General features: G+C 39.8%; 1 non-coding gene and 1 pseudogene across 1 annotated transcript; one reads left to right on the forward strand and one right to left on the reverse strand.

The window, feature by feature from the left end:
* Positions 1 to 10,610: 10,610 nt before the first annotated feature.
* Positions 10,611 to 10,718, forward strand: LOC112407539 (U6 spliceosomal RNA). The gene has a single exon (XR_003004786.1). It is a non-coding gene; the product is annotated as a U6 spliceosomal RNA (small nuclear RNA).
* A 4,309-nt stretch (positions 10,719 to 15,027) lies between these two features.
* Positions 15,028 to 16,077, reverse strand: LOC112407529 (mitochondrial carrier homolog 2 pseudogene; annotated as a pseudogene).
* Between the last annotated feature and the right edge of the window lie 4,675 nt (positions 16,078 to 20,752).

Raw genomic sequence — 20,752 nt, forward strand, 5'->3', positions numbered from 1 at the left:
CCCCGCGGGGGGCCGGAGCTTCCCACCGGGAAGCGGCGGATGCGGCCTTTGTTGGCGAGGTGGGCCGAGCCGCGGGGATGCGGGCGTCCCGGCTCGGCGCCGGGGGAGTGCCGCGGTGCGGGGCGAGCGCCTCTTGGGCTGCACCGGAGAAGCTCCGCACCCCGCAGCGGGTGTGCCCTCTCCTGCCTGTGTGCCTCCCGCTCCAGATCCTGCGCGCTGGCATCGGGCCTTCGGGAGGAATTGTTAAATATAGCCGTTTGCCTGAGTCCAATAAACAAGGGGAAACCCCTCTCTGCTGCTGGTGTTGCTCCCTTTTGTGGTGGGTTTCAGCGAGCAGGGACGCGGTACCCGTGAATACGTTGTAAAAACTCTTGTCTAATCGTACTTTTTTGGTGTAAGTAGTTTTTCTGCACCTGATAACCCCGTGCCATCTCTGTGCCAGGAGGATGTTCCAGCGCCTGGGCTCCTGGGTGGTTCGCTGGGGTCGGGCCGCGGGGACAGGCGGGGTTGCTGAGGTCCGTGGGTCCTGCAGGGTGGCCTGGACGTGGCCGCTTCCCAGAAACCTTTCTGTTCCTGAGGGAGACGTGGGACTTTAATTTTACTTGCCTTCTCGAAATAGTGCTTGAACTGTCGGACTGGAATGTTTTGGGTGTGTAGTTTATTTCCCTTCTTCGCTATTTTAAAAATTACAATGGATTTCTGCGTGGTTGGCTAATTTCAGAGAGAAGTGAGACTGGATTTGATTACCTAGGCATTGAATGAGAAGTTTCTAATAAAAACCCACAGTTAGAACGTGTTCTTCTGCAGGACGTGTAAATATTTCCACGATTAGAATAAATCTAATCAAGAACGAACCTCCGATGGAACGGCTTAAAACGTTTGTATTCATCCTGCTTAAAGCTTTGATTCTTGGGGGGCCGGGGGGGGGAGAAGTTTTAAGTAGAAATAGTTAATGTCTATATACGCATGCTTTTAGATTAGGATTATTTTCGTTGCCACACAGTGGTTAGTTGGATTTATATCTGTGGTCCCCAATATGGTGTCGCAGGGAAGCAAGCTAGATCATTGGGATGGGAGGGGAAGGAAGAAGATTTTGTATGGAACGTAGCATTTAACTCTTAGGTCAGGATGTCAGAAACGATTGTTCACACTTTTACCTCACTTCCTAGAGGTATGAGTAACTTCAGGCACTAGTGAATTCACAAAAAAGGGTCCATCAATTTTAAAGTACATCTTCCTTTCAGGTTTAAATGGAATATTAATACTTGATGCCTGCAGAGAAAGAGAAATGAACAATATCAGAATTAGCTGTTGTGGATTAAATTTGGTTATTACCCACATCATTGTTCAATCGGAAAGTCTGGCTAGACAGAAAGTAGGCATTAGACATTTCCCTAAAATGGTTTTTGAATGCTGTGTTATGAAACTTCTCTTCTTTGGAACTGTGTTTTTGCCCATACTTGCTAAATTACCTTTCAAATGGTTTTTCCTTTTGTGCAAGAGGCAGCATTTCCTTCATATGTATATAATTTGATTTAGTTTATTTGCTTTCAGGCAAAGGACTGCCTAAGCCTTAATGTAGATGAGAATGGCCTAAATCAGGATTCGCTTTGGGATGGTCCTTATTGAGATGAGCCAAAAGGATTCTAGCCAAATCCCCGATCAAATTGCTTGGCACAGAATTATTGATTGGCCGGTCTTGAGTGTTGCTTGGTGTTGACTGAATTAATCTCTTACACCTGTTTAAAAGAAAAAAAGTCTCTGTACTCAGGGTCACTTCCTCTGTTAAATCTGAGACAAGTTCAGTCGTGGGCCTGCTCCCATGTGGGATTCTCAGATGGTATTTGTGCTGAAATTCTGCACTCTGTACAGTGGACATTGAGGCTTCTGAGAGCCAGTTCATTCCACCACATTTTAAAATGGGCCCTTTGATAGTCAATTTTCAGGAAACTCAACGTATGACGTCTGAGGCAGAGGATCAAGAAGCTTTGTGCTGATATTTCTGATTGGTGGTGGAGGGGATGTCACATTATGACCTGGACAGATACCAATGCCTCTGATAGGAACATCAGCCTGTTAACCTCATAACCATGTTAAAATCGTTTGATAAATGTGATGAGCTGAGTTTTGGCAAATCAAGCCCTCATCTCGCGGGCTTTTGTTTCATCCTTTAAAGCTGGGCTGTCCCACAGTGTAGCCACTTGCAGTGTGGCTATTGTGATTGAGGAATGAACTTTCCATTGTATTTAATTTTAGCTAATTTATATTTAAAAACAAATACTCTATTCGGTGACTGGAAAACATTTATCTGTGTTTGAAACAACTTGGTATGAGTCTGCTTTTTGAACTATTTGATACATTTTATGAAATCTAAGTGCAGATCCAGTATTTCTTGTGAAAATTTAGCATCTGAATTGAGGTGTACTGTAGGTGTAAAATGCACACCAAATTTTGAAGACTTAGTATGAAAAAACTCGTAAAATAACTCATTTATAATTTTCATATTGATCGTATTGAAATGATAATATTTTACACATTGGCTAAGTAAAATATATTAAAATTAGTTTCACCTGTTTCTTCTAATTTTAATGTGTCTTCTAGAAAATACAACATATATAACTCATATCTACTGGACAATACTAATTTAATTTCTTGCTTAAGGTTGGTGCTGCGTGAGTGTTTTTATGAGCACAATTTTTAAATACGTTGCTATTTTTTCCCACAATAAAATCTTAAAGTTGGTGCAGTATGATCTTAAGAACAATTTTGAATATTTTTCTGTTACTTTTTTTCAATTAGAATTTTTATTTAGAAATAACTTCAAGCTTACAAAAAATTATAAAAATTGTACGAACAGCTCTTATACTCTTTACCCAGATTCATCAGTTTAACATTTCTCCTATTCAGCATTTGCTTTTTCATTCATTTTGTTATTACGTATTTTTTGCTGAACCGTTTTGAGAGCAGGTTGCGTATATCATGTCCCTCTACCCCTGAAAACTTCAGTGAGTATTGCCTAAGAACCAAGGAAGTTGTCCTACATAAGCTTAGTACAGTTATCAGCTTAAAGAAATTTAACTTTGATACAATACTTGGATCAAGTCTGCTGTCTGTATTCCATTTTGCCAGTTGAACCAATAATGTCCTTCATGGCATTTGAAAGCATGTTTTTGTTTGTTTGTTTGTTAAAGAGCTTTAGAATTCTTGGCAATAATATGTGAAGGGTTAATTTTTTTCCAAATATAAAAATCATATTTTTAACTTATCTGATATTGTTTCAACTCTGGAAAATCAAAACTTAAAAACCTTTCAGGATTCCTTAATTATATTTCTCCTACTGAATTCTTGGGCTTTTGCACTTTTTTTTTAAATAAGAAAAATTATATAGGGAGTGCATATTCATTGTAAAACTTTTAAATGCATTTGAACAATAAGAAATGAAAAATAATCTGAGATTGTGTTGTCCAGGGAAATCTTCACTGTAAACGTTTTGGTGTGGTGTGTATCCTCCTAGAGCTCTCAGGTACATACATTTTATCAAAGTGACACATAAATTGCGTATTGAAGCTGGTACCTAACAATTAGTATTTGGAATTGTTCTAAAATGAACTACTGAAAGAAAATAGTTTTCTGTGTGATGAAAAGTAGGGATACATTTTTGTACAGTAACTGTAAAGTCTGTGGAGGGAGGCCATTTGAGAATTCAAAATCGCCCATAATCCGATTTTCATGAGTTGTTTTTTTAGTGAGATAAACTAGATTACCTTGACTCTTAATTAAGTTTCGTATAGTGTACCTTGATTTATGTCCTAGGATGGAAAGTGAACCGTGTAGGCGCATTCAAATAGAAACAAGTTCCAGTCCTTTGTATCAAGTACAACTAATAACTCCTTTATTTGCTGAGAGAAATTTTCTTACATAAGCATCAAAAGGCTTTTTTTAATGAAACTTTTTGAAACATAACTGTAATCTATTTTTAAAATACAACTTTTCATTTGTTATTCATCCCACTCGTGTTTGTTGAACACTGCTACCAGGTTCTGTGTTAGATGCTAAACAGTGCAGTAATAAAAGCAACTGTGCGTAGGGCCTTTTCCGCTGCAGTGCACTTGCGTGATGTGATTTCCAGGCCCTATCCCCAGAGATTCTCATTGAGGATATCTGGGATTCTCATTGTCACAGGCTCCCCAGGGGATTTTTATGTGCAGGTAGAGAAAAACAAACTCCAGTAAACAAAAAGCCAACAGAACTCATTTGGGGACATTATCTTATGTAAGCCCCCAAAAGTCTGGTGAAGTAGGTATTCGTATCCATACCTAAAATGGGAGTCGGGTGAGGCGGAGGGTTCAATGCAGTGCAGCAGGGCCAGGGTGAAAATTGGTCTGTCGTATTCTGAGTGTCATGCGCGCTTTCTTCTATGTCAGGGTGTTTTGGTTGCAGATTTCTTTTTACTCCGGTCTACCTGTTTTCTCCGCTATCAAAAAACCTGATGTGAATATTTTCTTTAAAAGAAACTAATTTCATAGATGTTGTAATATTATCATGCATCAATATATGCCAAACTGCTAACAGTGGTTATCTTTGAAGGATGTAATTACAGGGGACTTTGCCTTTTTACATTTTCCATAGGTTTTAAAAAACGTCTAATGCTTTTTAATATAACATGCAAGTTCTCTCTCTTTTTTTTTGGCTGCGTTGGGTCTTTGTTGCTGCGCGCGGGCTTCCTCTAGTTGTGGCGAGCGGGGGCTACTCTTCTTTAAGGTGCGCGGGCATCTCATTGCGGTGGCTTCTCTTGTTGCGGAGCACGGGCTCCAGGCGCGCGGGCTTCAGTAGTTGCGGCACGTGGGCCCAGTAGTTGTGGCTCGCGGGCTCTAGAGCGCAGGCTCAAAAGTTGTGGCGCACGGGGCTTAGTTGCTCCGCGGCATGTGGGATCTTCCCTCACCAGGGCTGGAATCCGTGTCCTCTGCATTGGTAGGCGGATTCTTAACCACTGCGCCCCAAGGGAAGTCCCTATCTTTGTATTCTGATAACAAATTTTAAGGAAAGAAACGGTGACCACTTGTGGGGAATCTTACCAAAATCAGTGTATGGGATTATTTGGAAGAGAAAAGGTTACTGGCACCAGATTTATGATCACTGGCCTAGTTGGTAGACAAACTATTAGGCAGAGGCTGACACAGTAACCAATATGACTGGAATAAGATTGTGGTCCAGAAAAAAGTCAATCAGCATTTGGAGTGGGGCACCTGTGGTGTGGGTTAATTGAACAGCTCAGCACAACCTTTCTACTCTGCCTTCCTCAGCCTCACGCCTCCTGTGGCTGCAGAATGGCTGTTGCAGTTTCAGAGCACGTGCTTTGATTTGATAACGTCCAGGGGATTGTGGGGCTTTCTCAGAGCACATCAGCACAAGACCCCTCGAGTCTTACTGTACATAATTATATCAGGTGCTTCCAGCCACACCAGTCATGGGTGGGGAGGGGATGGTGGTGCTGTGATAGGCTTAGGCTGCACACTGGGTTCTGTTGGAAAAGCGGGCTGTGGATGTTGGGTAGATAGCAACCCGATGTCTGCTACCAGGTCATTATCTGTTTGGGAGGTTATATAGCTAAGCTGGCTGGAAAGAAAAAGAATGAATTTATTCTTACCTAAATGATCTGTGAGTTAAAGGTTTGCCGGTGAAGTTGAGACCTCACAGGAACCTCTCAGGTGATTTATCAGGATCTCGGCACGTCCTTTTGAGGGATATTGCCATCCAGAACAGAAAGGCAGGAATGGAGAAGTATGAAAACTTGTAAGGGAGGTAATTAGCCTAGAGAAGAAGAAAACATGGGATTTAGTGTTGGTGAAGAATGTAAGCATTGTCAGATTTTTATATATTGGCTCTGGAAGGCTAAATATAAATAGATGGCTTACCTAGGCTGAAGCAGAATTTTTACCTGGAGAAAATGAGCCAGTAAGAGTGTGAAGAGTATAGGACCCTTTGATTATGAATATGACCAACATAGTATAGTAAATATATAAAAGATACTCATATCCACCACCCAGTTTTGTTAAATTTTAGCACTTTCTGTATTTGCTTTAGCCTGGTTGTTTTTTTTTTTAAAGAACTAAAACATCATCAGTAGAGAAATAAAACATTGTTAGGCCTCCTTTGAACTTTCCCCCATCCCATTAACCTTCCTTTCCAGAAATAACTCTTACCTTGAGTTGGGAATTCAGCATTCCCACTTGTGTTTTCGTGTTGAGAGAGACCCCTTTCATCTCTCTGGATTCCAAAGAAATTTACCCAGGCTCTTAGAGTTGTAATAAATATTTATCAGTGCAGAGTGCTAGTTGTTCGAGCATATTAGGGTGATTTTAGAAGGTAACAATGCTAAGATATTTGAACTGAAAGTAAGGGTAGCCCTGTGCTCATGAAGGTGCCAAGCACTCAAGGCAACATTGCAGCCCTCTCCACCCACATCTCAAGCCTGGAATTTTTTGAGCTTTTAAAAATTTAAATACACAAAGGAAAAAAAGTTATAGCTCAGTGTATTTTCGTAAAACATACTCGTGTGACCACTGCCAAGGTCAAGAAATAGAACATTCCCGTCCCCCACTTCCCCATCCCCCTCCCTCTCCCCCAACTATTATCCCGACTTCTATGGTGATTATGTCTTGCTTTTCTTTTTTATAGTTTTACCACCCAAGCGTTCATCCCTAAACACTGTAGTTTAGTTTTTCCTGTTTTCTCGCTCTATAGAAATGGAATCTTTCAGTATATATTGAGTATCTGGCTTCTTTCACTGAACATGTTTTTGAGGGTCATTCGGATTGATGAGCATAGCTGTGGTTCGCTTGTTTTCACAGCTGTATAGTATTCCAATGTATGAAGAAACCACAATTTTTTCTACTGTTGATGGACATTTGGAATGTTTCTGGTTTGAGGCTATTGAGATAATACTGTCCTCTCTGCTGCTTGCCTTTTTACGCTATTCTTAATGATGTCTTTAGAGGACGTTCTTAAGTTTAATGTCTAATTCACCCTGAGGACATAGTTATTCTCCTGTTGCCTACCACGGGTCTTTTGTTTTGCCTGTCACATTTGGAGCTACAGTTTACCTGGAACTGATTGTTGTGTAGATATGAAGTATTGGTCTTTTTATTATTTTTTTTTTGCGTATGGCTATCCAACTTGCGCCATTTACTGTAAAGGTCTCCTTTCCCTTCTGTTCTCCCATGCCACCTTTATTGTTAATTAATATCTCTGTATGGGTAAGTCTGTTTCTGGGCTCTCCTAATCCATTGATCTCTTCTCTATCCCTGTACCAAGTCCACTCTTAATGACTGTACTTTATAATAAGGTTTTTTTGTTTTTTAAATAATTTTATTTATTTACGTTTTTTGGCTGCGTTGGGTCTTCGTTGTTGTGTGCGGGCTTTCTCTAGTTGTGGCGAGCGGGGGCTACTCTTTGTTGCGGTGCGCAGGCTTCTCATTGCGGTGGCTTCTCTTGTCGTGGAGCACAGGCTCTAGGAGTGCGGGCTTCAATAGTTATGGCACGCGGGCTCAGTAGTTGTGGCTCTCAGGCTCTAGAGTGCAGGCTCAGTAGTTGTGGCGCACGGGGTTAGTTGCTCCGTGGCATGTGGGATCTTCCCGGACCAGGGCTTGAACCCATGTCCTGGAATTGGCAGGCAGATTCTTAACCGCTGTGCCATCAGGGAAGTCCCTATAACAAGGTTTTATAACTACTAGAGCAAGCCCTTCTGCCTTGGTTGTCTTCAGTAATGTCTTGACTATTCTTTAACCCTTTTCTTTCCATTTACATTTGCCACATTTAGCCAAAAACGCTTGTTGGAATTTAGATTCGATTGCATTGAGTCTGTAGTTGAATTGGGAAAAATAGACATTTTTCCAATACTGAGTCTTCCAACCCAGAAACATGGCATATACCTTTATTTAGGTCCTCTCTAATTGCTCTCAGTGTTTATAGCTTTTTTCATAGAGATCTTGTACATCTTATGTTAGATTTATCTATATAGATATTTGATGTTTTTAAATGCTATTGTAAGTGGCATCTTAAAGTTGTCATTTTGTTGTGGTTGTTGAAATGAAGTTGATATTTTCAAATTGATCATGTATTCAGTCTTGCTAAGCTTGTGTACTAATTCTAATAATTTATCTGTAATTTTGAAAATTTCTGAGTATATTCTGTGAATTGTGACAGTTTTATTTCTTTCCTTTTATTTTAAAAAAACGAGATATAATTGAACATAACATTGTGTAAGTTTATGGTGTACAGTGTTCTGATTTGATACATTTTTATATTGCAGTATGTTTACCATTGTACCATTGCTGCTAATACCTCTATCAAACATAATTATAATTTCTTTTTGGTGGTGAGAGCTATTAAGATCTAGTCTTTTAGCAACTTTGAAGTTTATAAAACAGTATGTTGACTGTAATCACTGTGCTGAATGTTAGATCTCCAGAGTTTATCTGCTGTTTACAAATTTGTACCATTAAACGACATGCAAGTTTTGATATATAATATTTGCATTATAATTCAAGTAAAAAAATAGATTTTTCTGTTGTGATTTAATTTTTTTACCCAGGTAATTTAGAAGTACACTTCTTAATTTCCAAAGATGTGGAGATTATCTGGTTGTCTTTTTGCTCTTTATTTCTAAGTTAACTGCATTGTGGTCAGAGAATTAGTCTGTATGATTTCAGGTTTTTGAAATTTATTGAGACTTGCTTTATGACCTAGTTTATGATAGAATTTTTGTTGTGTGCATAGAGAAAATGTTTATTCTGTAGTTGTTACTTCCAGTGTTTTATATGTATTCTGATCATGCTGTTTTCATGTTGTTCAGATCTTTATTCTTATGATTTTTTAAATCTTCTTTTCTTCTTTTATTGAGAAAGGTATGTTAAAAATCTCCCACTGTCTCACACACACACACACACACAAAAATCTCCCACTGTGATTTTGGGAAAGTTGTTTTTCTCCTTGTTATTCTGACAAGTTTTGCTTTGCTTATTTTGAGGCTGTCATTAGGTGCATACAGATTTAAAATTGCTATCTATTTCTCAAGAATTGGACTTCTCACAGTTATAGTTTCCCTCGTTATCTCCAGTAAGGTTTTTGCCTTTATCAGTACTTTGTCTACTATTTCCATCTTTGTGTTTTAGATGTGTTTATGGTTGATTTTTCTTTTGTTTACTTAGGAGACAGTGTTTGTCTTTTACTGGAATATTTAGTCCATTTACATTTAATGTGATTGCTAAAGTATTTGGGTTTTCATCTACCTTCTTATTTAGTGTTTTTTGTTTGCTCTGCTGGTTCTTATGTTTCTTTTTTTTCAAATTGAAGTGTAATTGACATACAACATTATATTAGTTTCAGGTGCACAACATAATGATTTGATATTTGTATGTGTTGTGAAATGATCACCACAGTAAGACTAGTTAACATCCATCACCACAGATAGTTACATATTTTCATGTGTGTGTGATGAGAACTTTTTTTTTTTTTTGCGGTACGCGGGCCTCTCACTGTGTGGCCTCTCCCGTTGTGGAGCACAGGCTCTGGATGCGCAGGCTCAGTGGCCATGGCTCACGGGCCCAGCCGCTCCACAGCATGTGGGATCTTCCCGGACCGGGGCACAAAGCCGCGTCCCCTGCATCGGCAGGCAGACTCTCAACCACTGCGCCACCAGGGAAGCCCGAGAACTTTTAAGATTAACTCTCTTAGCAACTTTAAAATATACAATACAGTGTTATTAATTATAGTCACCATGCTGTACATTACATCCCCAGGACTTATTTATATTATAACTAGAAGTTTGTACCTTTTGACCATCTTCACATATTTTGCCCGCCCTCCACTCCTCAACCCCCACTTCCCACCTCTGACAATGAGTGATCTTTTCTCTATATCTACAAGTTCAGTGTTTTTAGAGTCCACATATAAGTGAGATTATACAGTATTTATCTTGCTCCGTCTGACTTATTTCACTTAGCGTAATCCCCTCAAGGGGGTTATGTTGTTGTTGCAAATGGTAGGATATCCTTTTTCATAGCTAAATAATATTCGTATGTGTGTGTGTGTGTACACCATATTATTTTTATTCATTCACTTATCAATGGACATTTAGGTTGCTATGTTTATTCCCTTATTTAACTCCTTTGGAGGTGGTTATTATTTTACTTCTCTCTCCTATTACTTTGGAACATATTTGTATACTCTTTTGTTTTCCCTTTAGTGGTTATTTTAGACATTTCAATATCTTTCACTTAATCAGTGTCTTATATTAATTGGTATTTTTGCTCTCCTCCTGCTCAGTAGAAGGTTATTAGAACACTTTAACTCTATTTAACGTCTCTCAACATTTTTGCCATTGTTGTCATGTATGTTAATTTCATTCAAACCCCAGAAGACCTCATACAAGCCATGTTTCATACAGTCAAATGAATTTACATCAGTGATTATGAACTTTGGAGGCACACTGGTATCATCTGGGGGAACATTTACAGAACACAGATTGTCTGCACTCCAATTCAGACAGATTTCATCAGGGTCTCTTGAGGGAGGGTGTCAAGCATTAGTGTTTCTTAAAAACTCCTCCGGTGCTCGCTTCGGCAGCACATATACTAAAATTGGAACGATACAGAGAAGATTAGCATTGGCCCCTGCGCAAGGATGACACGCAAATTCGTGAAGCGTTCCATATTTTTGTACAGCCACTATGAAGAATAGTATGGAGGTTTCTTAAAAAACTAAAAATAGAACTACAGTATGACCCAGCAATCCCACTGCTGGTCATATACCCTGAGAAAACCATAATTCAAAAAGAGTCATGTACCAAAATGTTCATTGCAGCTCTATTTACAATAGCCAGGAGATGGAAACAACCTAAGTGTCCATCATCAGATGAATGGATAGAGAAGATGTGGCACATATATACAATGGAATATTACTCAGCCATAAAAAGAAACGAAATTGAGTTATTTGTAGTGAGGTGGATGGACCTAAAGTCTGTCATACAGAGTGAAGTAAGTCAGGAGAAAGACAAATACTGTATGCTAACACATATATATGGAATATAAGAAAAAAAAATGTCATGAAGAACCTAGGGGTAAGACGGGAATAAAGACACAGACCTACTAGAGAATGGACTTGAGGATATGGGGAGGGGGATATGGGGAGGATATGTGACAAAGTGAGAGAGTGGCATGGACATATATACACTACCAAGTGTAAAATAGCTAGCTAGTGGGAAGCAGCCGCATAGCACAGGGAGATCAGCTCAGTGCTTTGTGACTACCTGGATGGGTGGGATAGGGAGGGTGGGAGGGAGGGAGACGCAAGAGGGAGGAGATATGGGAACATATGTATATGTATAACTGATTCACTTTGTTATAAAGCAGAAACTAACACACCATTGTAAAGCAATTATACTCCAATAAAGATGTAAAAAAACAAAACAAAACTCCTCCGGTGATTCAAAGATGCAGTGAGTTTGAAAGCCTCTGATTTAGATTTACATATTCTCTTTGTTATTCTTCCTGCCTTTTGTATCTCTGACCTTCGTTTTGGGATAATTTTTTGTCTTCCAAAACACACTTTAGAATTTTCTTAAGGTTGGCTGGTGACATATATTCTTTCACTAAATACCTGTTTTAGTGTCTTTCTTCAAGATAGGTTCATCGAGAATAGAATTTCTTTCATCATTTTAAAGATCTTATTCTTAATTCTATTCCTGGTCAATATCTTGGTGTTCAGTATTATCAATAGCTTATTGGAATTAACTGTCAGAGTGTTGTTCCTTTGAAGATCATGTGTCCCTTATCTCTGACTACTTAGATTTTCTCTTTGAATCTGATTTTCAGCAATTTTACTATGTACCTAGGTTTGGATTTTTTAAATATGTATAGTCCCTTGCCATCCTTGGGGGATTGGTTCCAGGGCACCCCTACCCCCAATACCAAAATCTGTGATGCTCAAGTCTGTTACGTGAAATGGTTCTAGTATTTGCATGTAACTGTCCAATATCCTCCTGTATACTTGCAGTCATCTCTAGATTACTTAAAATACCTAATGCAATGTAAATGCTATGTAAATAGTTATAAATATAATGTAAATGCTATGTAAATAGTTGTAAATATAATGTAAATGCTATGTAAATAGTTGGCCCGTGGCAAATTCGAGTTTTGCTATTATGAATTTTCTGAATTTTTTTCCCCTTGAGTAGTTTCAATCCATGGATACACAATCTGAGGATATGGAAGGCTGACTGTCTTCGGCTTGTAGAGCTCCTTGAATCTGTGGTTTGATGTCTTTCATCAGTTTTAGACAATTATCAGCCATTATCTACGTATTTAAATATTGCTTCTGCCTATTTCTCTTTTCTCTAGGACTCCAAAAACAAACATCGTAGACACTGTTACTCTGTCCTGTGTGTTTTTCCATGCCTCATTTGATAGCTTTTCTTTTGACCCATCTTTTGGCTTACTAATGATTTCTCCAGCTATATCTAGTCTACCATGAAGTCCCATCCATTGAGTTCTTAATTTTAGTTGTTGTGGTTTTCAGTTTTATAATTTAAAATAGTTTTTTTTAATTGTTCCTAGATCAGAGATGAAATTCTCAATTTTTGTCTTTTGTGTATTTGAACATGAAAAGTATACTTGGAGTCTCTGTCTGGTAATTCCTGTGTTTGGGGTCCCTGTGGATCTTTTCTTGTTGTCTGTTTCTGCTGGTTATTTATTCATGTTATTTTGTTTCCTTGTTTGTCAAGTTATTTTTGATTGTGAGCCATACGTTTTATTTACACAAATGCTTATAGATTAATTTAAGGCCTAGGCTAATGTTATGCTCCAGAGAATGTTTGATTTGCTTCTACCTGGAGTTTGATGAACTAGAGATCCAGGATCTCTCATTTCACGGATTGAGAGGATTGGAAGTTGAGCTGCAGTCTCTGTGAAGTCCTGTCAATTCTGGATTACCCTTCTAGGTTCAGCCTGCCTTGGGGTATCAACTCCAAACCACTAGTGTATTTCCAAGTATGTTTCCTTTCTCCTCTCTCTCCTGCCCCTGGACTCCAGTCCCTTTCCCATTGGTCCTTACAGGCTGTTAAAAGCACTGCTCAGCTACTCCCTTTAGGATCTTTCATCATCCCCAGAGGAAAAAAGCCCTGTGAGCTATATTCATCTCCTTGGACTTTCATCCTCCTCTGGTTACTGACCTAGGAAATCTTCCCTGTCTTTTTAGGTCCCCACTGCCTTTAACGAAGTGCTTTTTAAAAAATATTTACTTATGTGGCTGCGCTGAGTCTTAGTTGCCGAGTGTGGGATCTTCATTGTGACACGTGAGATCTTTATTTGCGGCACGTGGGATCTAGTTCCCTGACCAGGGATCGAACCCAGGCCCCCTGCATTGGGAGCGCAGAGTCTTAACCACTGGACCACTAGGGAAGTCTCTAACTAAGTGCTTTTGAAAAATATTTTATGTTGCTTTTCTAGCTGTCCTCATCAGGAGGGTTGGTCTGAATTACCTAGTTGACCATAAGTGGAAATTAATTCCCTTGAAATTAGATATCTACTGGGAGTTTATAGAGAGAAGCTGTGTTATTTTAGGTAGTTGGGGAAGAAGACTAGACAAGCAGGAATAGAGTGGCAGATTCTGGTGGTGTTTGGAGTGATAATAACAGTGATAGTTATATTTATGGTGCAGTTAGTATGTATAGTGTTTTACATGTACTCACTGAAACCTTTGAACTATCTTCTGAGACACATACTATGGTTATCCCTGTTTTACAGACATAGGAACCAAGGCGTGGACAGATAAAGTAACTTGACCTAGGTCACAATCAGTAAGTGATGAACTGGCTCTCAAGTTTGTGCTAACTGGTAGAACAGATGGCCTGGTCAGAGGCCTGGAGAAGGGATATCTCAGGTCAGCATGGGGCCACCAAAGGTTTATGGAGAAGTTACCAAACGGTCAACATTTAGGCAAAAATTTGCAGTACGTGATTCTTAGTAATCAGAAAGTAAAGAGAAAACTCTTCTGAGGTTATTTTTCCATCTTTCTCCACTACCAAACCACTATCAGGTCATGGAACTTAGATTTACAGTCATTGTACGTTATGACTCGAGTGCGTATCATCTCAGGAACCTGTTTGCTACTTCTTACAGCCTTTCATTAAAAAAGACTGAGATTCTAAATTGATTTTTTACAGATGATTATTATGGTGACTCTTAGCGTGTATCCTGTGTTAAAGAAAAAAATATATGGTCTTCGTGAAAAATCTAGAAAACACAGGTAGAGCTAAAAAACAAACAAAACAAAAAAACAGAAAGAAATTAACTGTAATTTACCATCCAGGTAAGTAACTTTAAAATTTTCCCAGTCTGTGTTCTGGACATCTTTGCTTTTTGAAAGAATGGATTCGAATCCCCTTATATGTTTATAAGCTGTTTTCCTGCCTTTTGACGTATTGAAAAACTTTCCAAGCCGTTAAAATATTTTACAGCGTCACTTTTAATTGAATCACCCTTCATGGTTTGGGGCATTTGAAGTCCCTGCATTTTTAAATATGCAATTTCCACCACTTTTAGTTGCCTTCCATACTCTGAATTTGGAGTACTTAAGCTGATGCACAAATATTCTGAGTTATTGAATGAGAATGCTGCCTGCCAGCCGGTGGTTGGATGTTTGCAGCAGTACTGGAACCATAATTTGAATATTCTATTGCGTTTTGCCCTTATTTTATTGTTGAGTAGCACATGGTTTGATGGAGTTGGTGCTTATTTGGTGCTTTCTAGATCTAGAGTCTTTGAACTTAGGTGAACACACAGTGGGCTCAGTTATGTAGAAAGAACTAAGGAATATTTGTAAAATGATAGAATTAAGGTTTTTTTCCCCATTTTCCCAAGATTAAATGATTATTTAAAAAGCACACCACACTGTATAGAAATCAACATTCTCTCTCATAATTTTGTGCACCTGGGACTATAGATATGTCACTGTCCCTGCCCCACATCTTCAAATTAACATTCTTAGGTCACAACAATAAGTCTTCTCATAGGGGACCTTCCGGGAAAGCAAGCTATTTCCTCCACTCATATTTCCCTCTTTTTGTAGCATGCACCAGCAATCTATCCAAGAAGAATATACTGGGGAGTAGGGAGGGCATCCACCAGCAAGCCCACGGTTGTCGACAGCCGTAAGATTAGAGACAAGCACAAAGGGATATGTCAACATACTGGCAAAAAATCCCGTGACAGCTTGGGAATAACTCTTCATTTCATTCATTGGTGGAAACCCCACCTTCCAGTGCATAAGTATTGACAAGGTAGGCCAGTGAGTTACAGAGCCACAAAGAAATGCTGTCACCTAGGAGGAGAGGAAAAAGACCCGCAAAAAATCCTAGGATGGCTTCTTCCCGATAGATAGTTGCTAGGAAGTCACAAAGTCCACAGTACTTGGATTCTCTGCCAATGAACTGTACCACAGATCTCAGAGTGATCACGTGGAAGGGATGTATGATGAGAGTAGCAGCAGAATGAGCCATCACCTCTCGAGTTGTCTCCTTGATAACTCGGTCAAAGGAAGATGAAACTTCTTTCTGTACATTTCCAGATACCGATTCCTCAGCCTTGTCACATTCCTGGTAATGCTGTAAAACTTTACCATGGACCACAGTTCCAAGGACCCCTGAACACAGTCTTGGAGTTAAGCCTGTGAACAGCCCACGCTTCCCACTGATGCTCGCAACGTGCTGAGCATAATGAGAGGACCAGGAAGCTGATGAAATTGCTGCCCAAAAAATATTTCATTCTGTTGTTGGAGGAAGAGGCTCATATCCCACCTGGATGAGCACCTTCATGCACATGAGTGGCTGGGACAGGATGGTGAGACCAGAGCCCGGGAGCACCTGACTGGTTGCGTCTGCCATGATGGCACCCATGGACGGGCAGACAGATGGAACCACCAAGTGACGAAGCTGGTCCCGGATCACGTGCCAGGGCCGCTGGCTTCACTGGCCCGCCTGCGGTGCGCCTAGAATTAAGTTTTTAAGGATAATTTTTTCCTAAAACACTGGAAGTAGTTGAGATTTGTATAAATTATTAGCTTTCTAGTGACAGAACCCCCCCCCCCACCCCGCAAATAACGTGCATATCTTTGAACTTGCCCATCTTTTCAGGGTTTTATGTAAAAATAAGAGTCTTCTAATTCTGTCATTTATTTGTTTATAATTTACATTTCTAATTTTTCTTTAATGCAAACAGTATGCAGTAGATATCTCTTTTTTATCCTTTTAGCTGTATCTCAGATTGACATTTAAAAGAACCTTTGGATATAACTTGTTCCAGAGTTGAAGACTTTCCCTGGTAACTGGTTCATTTGAAGTTCTTCATGGTCATCATTATTGGCAGACATTTATTAAATTACTGTATGCAGGGCACTGCACAGAACACATAGCACACAGCTGAGGGCAGCATATATTGGGTTGGCCAAAAAGTTCATTTGGTTTTTTCCATAAGATGGCTCTAGTAGCACTTAGTTGTCTTTAACTTCATTTGAAACAGTTTTGTTAGATTGTATTGTGACAGCTGTCATATGAGTATGCCTTTTTTTTGGCGCTACGCGGGCCTCTCACTGTTGTGGCCTCTCCCATTGTGGAGCACAGGCTCTGGACGCGCAGGCTCAGCGGCCATGGCTCATGGGCCTAGCCCCTCCGCGGCATGTGGGATCCTCCCGGACCGGGGCACGAACCCGTGTCCCTTGCATCGGCAGGCGGACTCTCAACTGCTGCGCCACCAGGGAAGCCCATGAGTATGCATTTTTAAAAAATTATCAAAATTGGTGAATTTTTGTGTAGCTGTTTTAATATTGAAGATGGAAGAAAAAACATTTTCAGCATATTATGCTTTATTATTTCAAGAAAAGTAAAAACTGAAATGCACAAAAAGATTTGTGCAGTGTGTGGAGAAGGTGCTTTGACTGATGGAACGTGTCAAAGGTGGTTTGTGAAGTTTTGTGCTGGAGATTTCTTGCTGGACGATGCTCCACGGTCGGGTAGACCAGTTGAAGTTGATAGCGATCAAATAGAGACAGTAATTGAGAACAATCAATGTTATACCACGCGGGAGATAGCCGACATACTCAAAATATCCAAATCGAGCGTTGAAAATCATTTGCACCAGCTCGGTTATGTTCATCGCTTTGATGTTTGGGTTCCACGTAAGTTGAGAGAAAAAAGCCTCTTGACGGTATTTCCGCATACAGTTCTCTACTTAAACATAATGAAAATGTTCGGTTTTTAAAACAAATTGTGATGGGTGATGAAAAGTGGATACTGTACAATAACGTGGAACGGAAGAGATCGTGGGGCAAGTGAAATGAGCCACCACCAAGCACACCAAAGTCCAGTCTTCATCCAAAGAAGGTGATGTTATGTATATGTGGTGGGATTGGAAGGGAGTCCTCTATTATGAGCTCCTTCCGGAAAACCAAACGATTCATTCCAACCAGTACTGCTCCCAGTTAGACCCACTGAAAGTAGCACTCGACCAAAAGCATCCGGAATTAGTCAACAGAAAACACATAATCTTTCGTCAGGATAACGCAAGACTGCATGTCTCTTTGATGACCAGGCGAAAACTATTACAGCTTGGCTGGGATGTGCTGATTCATCTGCCATATTCACCGGACATTACACCTTTGGATTTCCATTTATTTCAGGCTTTACAAAATTCTCTTAATGGAAAACATTTCAATTCCCTGGAAGACTAAAAGGCACCTGGGACAGTTCTTTGCTCAAAAAGATAAAACGTTTTGGCATATGGACACCAAGGGGGGAAAGCTGGCGGGGTGGGGGGGCTGCTGGTGGTGGTGTGATGAATTGGGAGATTGGGATGGATATATATACAGTAATGTGTAAAATAGATAACTAATAACCAGCTGTGTAAAAAAAAATACATCAAAAAAAGATTAAAAGTTTTGGGAAGATGAAATTAGGAAGTTGCCTGAAAAATGGCAGAAGGTAGTGGAATAAAACGGTGAATATATGCCACGGAGCAACTAAGCCTGTGCGCCACAACTACTGAGCCCACGTGCTGCAACCACTGAAGCCCACGTGCCTAGATCCCATGCTCTGCAACAAGAGAAGCCACCACAATGAGAAGCCCACGCACTGCAATGAAGAGTAGCCCCCGCTCACCGCAACTAGAGAAAAGCCCATGCGGCAACAAAGACCCAATGCAGACAAAAATAAATTTAAAAAAAAACCAGTGAATATGTTTTTCAGTAAAGTTCTTGGTGAAATGAGAAATGTCTTGTTTTTACTTAAACACCCAAGGAATTTTTGGCCAAGCCAACTTTTTGGCTTCTTTTGTTTATCATCCTAAGATGATAAACAAAAGAAGCATTTTAGGTAGTTGGAAAAATGACAATCAACACTTCTCCAGTCTTTTAAAAATAGATTATTTTAATGTAGCTTATCTTTTTTAAAGAACCTATTTATAGGGTTTACTTCCAGGTATTTTTACATTGTCAGCCATTAAGTTCCTGCTTTCAGTTCTTTTGGGTATGTACTGGAAAGTGGAATTGCTGGATCATATGGTAATTCTATGTTTAACTTTTTGAGAACTGCCAACCTCTTTTCCACAGTGGCTGCACCATTTTACATTCCCACCATCAGTGGCAAGGGTTCCAATTTCCACACATCTTGGCCAACACTTGTTTCCTTTATTTTTATTTTTTTGGCTATGGCAGCAGCAGGCCCCCTTTATTTGTCAGAGGTTCTCATCTCCCCAAGGGAGGCTGAGTGTGGGTTGTCATTTTGTCTTATACCCCTGTCTGTTCTCTGTCATCTAGAGGCACAGAGTTTTCAATGCTTGTTGAAAAGCGGAGAAAGTTGGCTTGAAATAACCTCTTGCAGTAACGATTTATTACTCATTTTCAAGGGAATTGCAAACTACATTTCACAGCAGAACCTTCCCTGATTGGCTGGTTGACTCTGCCATGCCCCTCACCCCTTTTGAAGAGGATTTCTGCTTAATGCTGTATGAATGTTTTTCCTTATAGCAACTCTTTTTTTCTTCCCTCTCTGTCCCCCCTCTCTCTCCCTCCCGCTCCGTGTCTCTCTCTCTCTCTCTCTCTGTCTCTGTCTCTCATAGCAACTCTTTAAGAAAAATGATTACTTGAGGCTTGATTAGCTGCCTCAGGATCTACATTAATAAAATATCCTGCTGGGCTGTTGTTTTGAAAGATTAATCTTGTGAATTGATACAAGTCATTGAGACTCAGTGTTGGTTAGTGTTGTTTTTAAACAATGGAAATAGTAGGACAGATTAAAATCAGATTAAAATGTTTTAAGTATTGATTTTGAAAGATTAAATACAAAGCGCAGACTCAAAGCTGATGAGCTCCCAGCCAAGCTGAGCCATTACTTGTGTGTGGGTGTGTGATGAGTGAAGAAGCAGACTTGTCACAGGATGGCGGGAGTTAAGGCAGATTATAAATCCAGCACCAGTCCCTGGACGATTGGATCCTCACTAAAATATCCCCATGGTGATCTGATACTAGGCGAGCAGCATTGATGCCTGTCTCTGAAAAGCTATAGAAAATAAAATAGAACATAGACTCTGAGTCAATTTGAGGTAATGATGTTTGTTTCAGTTAACATTAAGAAGGTAATGTTTTAGCTGTACCACTTTTAGCATCCTTTTTACTTGGTAATTTGTGAAGATAAATTTCTTTTGGATATCACATCAGTATTCGGAACATTTTGGAGTTTTATGGGAGAAAATGTTTGGAAGAAAGCAAAGAGACAAAGAAGTGATCAGAGAGGTAACATGTCCTATACAAATATAGGATCTCGATTGCATCATTTTATACCAGCATAGGTAGGGTTCATTGTTGGCCAAGTAAAATATTATCATGTTAAATATTACTGAGACTAAGGTGTGGCTTTTGTGATGTTATGTGAGGGTTACTATTAGTCTTATGTACGTTTGGAAATATTTGAGACCCGTTTTTTCCATAGGGCCAAAGAATTCACTTTAACCTAATATGAACACTTGTTTTCATCCTGGCATCAGGCGTTAGAAGTGAGTTGCAAAAATTCTTCCATTGAGCTACTTAATAGCTGTTCCCAAGGAAGGTGAAGGAGAATCTTTCTAATAGGCCAGCACAGATTGCCCAAATTCGGCTTGGGTACTAAGTTACCGGATAGTATTATACTTAAATAGCTGCTTGGCCTGCCAGTTTCTGAAAGCTTCAAGGTGAGCTAGTTCTGATGACTTTGTAAGACTGCTACTACTATAGAGTTTGGGAATATTTCCTTTTATATTAGGATTATTCTGTTCACGTGATGTCTCCCTTACGAGCCCGAGCCTCCATGTGGGTGAGAACTTGTGACTCTTCAATTTGTTGTCTCTGGAGCCTGCTCTAATAAGGCCCTTGCAAATGTGTATTGACTCAAGGTCCTGTGTGATGTGAGTACCATATCATATATACTCTATCTGTTCTGGCCTTTTTTTTTTTTGGTCTTTGGAAGACCTTTGTGTTTTGTCCTGTGGTTGTCAGAAGCCTAAGAGGGTGTCTTTTTGGTTTTGTTTCTGTTTTGTCTGTTTGTTAATGTCTCAGTCAGGCTTCTTTTACTATTTGTAGGATCTAAAGAGTTGGGGGATGGAGGCGGGTTGTCATCCTCCCCCACCCTCCAGCAGTTGGATAAAATAAGAACCTGGGCTCTTGGCACTGT

This window comes from Neophocaena asiaeorientalis, unplaced genomic scaffold (genome assembly GCF_003031525.2).
Source record: "Neophocaena asiaeorientalis asiaeorientalis breed wild unplaced genomic scaffold, Neophocaena_asiaeorientalis_V1.1 scaffold424, whole genome shotgun sequence".
NCBI classification, from domain to species: Eukaryota; Metazoa; Chordata; class Mammalia; order Artiodactyla; family Phocoenidae; genus Neophocaena; species Neophocaena asiaeorientalis.